Source organism: Phaseolus vulgaris, chromosome 6 (assembly GCF_000499845.2).
Source record: "Phaseolus vulgaris cultivar G19833 chromosome 6, P. vulgaris v2.0, whole genome shotgun sequence".
Lineage (NCBI taxonomy): Eukaryota > Viridiplantae > Streptophyta > Magnoliopsida > Fabales > Fabaceae > Phaseolus > Phaseolus vulgaris.
The window spans coordinates 4,144,543-4,146,099 of record NC_023754.2 but is presented as its reverse complement, the minus strand read 5'-3'; the positions used below and the strand labels follow the sequence as shown (position 1 = coordinate 4,146,099).

The following is a 1,557-nucleotide window of genomic DNA, read 5'->3' as shown; positions in this document are numbered from 1 at the left end:
AATAACAACATGACGTCTATCAAGTTCAAGATGTAACTGAGTCTACTTTACAATTAAAAGCCATATCAAGTGATGTTGAAAATATTGCTTTATGCTTTGTTGTGGGAGACTAAAATATCTTCTCACTTCTCAATAAAACTTTATCAATTTCTACCTTTTTACATTTCTATGCAAAATGGAAAAGTATTTAAACTTTGTTTGATGTATTGAAAGAGGTTAGATGTCAATCATTATTTAATAATAATAATAATGTAATATATTAGTCACATAACTAACTTTTAATCCAATGTTAGAATTTATTTTTCAAAAAAGTGTTTGGTTTGTTAAAACATTTTATGTTTTCAATTATGACAATAATTTTCTTTTCAAATTTGCTAGGATTTAGAACACTTTTTTTAATTTACTTTTTTTATTTTTGATTTCTTGTTCAGTTCCTTACCTTTATCATTTGTTTCATTTATCACTCTAGTTTAAGAACACCTTAAAAATTGGTTGAATCATTGTTGTACAAGTATAAAGAGTGCAATTAATAGAATAATCAAACAAAATATTTTTTTTATAGATAGAATGAAATTCAGATAATGATCTTAATATATTTATGTGATGAAAGTTGAAAAATAAAAATATTGCACATTAGAATATGATCAATTTTAAACCACACTTCTTAGAAGAAGAAAAATAAATTTCATTATGAAAGTATTTTTTTTCTTTTTTGAAATTTAGATACACAATTGGTTAGTTTGTATGATATTAAAATTAGATATAGATGTAAACACACTAGTTTAATCCCACATCGAAAGTACTAGTTATAGTGATAGGAAGAATAAACTATAAAATTGAGATGTGTAATACTTCTCAATATACTTACCTGGACGGGGTCAATAGATGATCATGAATATCTATGGCTTGGGGTAGTGACTTTCATTGCACCTGGAAATGGTGCTTCTCCAAGGTCATAATTTGTGGTAGTGGGACTTGTGTTCGCGCAACCCCTTCTAATATCAAGTTAAGATTATGTTTTTGCCTTGCAGTTAGATTTAAATTTGATTTTTTTCTTCAATAAAATCTAATTTCATGTTTAATGGAGAACATTTCAATATTATGCCCGTATGGACCTGTAAACATTAATGTTGATTCTCTTCTATTCAAGTTGACTTAAATCAAGAATATCCTAATTATTAGACCATTTAGAAATATAGAGATTAAGTTTTATAATTGGAGTCTTTTACCATAAAAGAATGTATTCTCTTTTACGAAAGAAAGTTTTACCACAAAAACTTGTCAATGGATTATCTTCTCATAATCTGCAAGAATAGTTCTTTGAAAGAAAGGATAAACTACTCTGGCCGTTTTGAGGCAGTTGTTCGTGGGAAGAAAATGATGCCAACCATGTTTGAGGATTCTTTGTCCTTATTGTCTATTGGAATATTTTTGTTTTATGAAAAAGGTAAACCAAATGAATGACATTGTAAACATATTTCTATCCAAGTCTCAAAATCTCATTCCACTTTGTCTCAAAATCTCATTATTGCAAAAATATTTTGTTTCTTTGATTAG

General features: G+C 27.1%; 1 pseudogene; it reads left to right on the top strand.

Annotated features, from left to right (window-relative positions):
* The first annotated feature begins 860 nt into the window (after positions 1–860).
* LOC137833750 (U1 spliceosomal RNA) lies at positions 861–996 on the top strand (annotated as a pseudogene).
* The last annotated feature ends 561 nt before the right edge of the window (positions 997–1,557 follow it).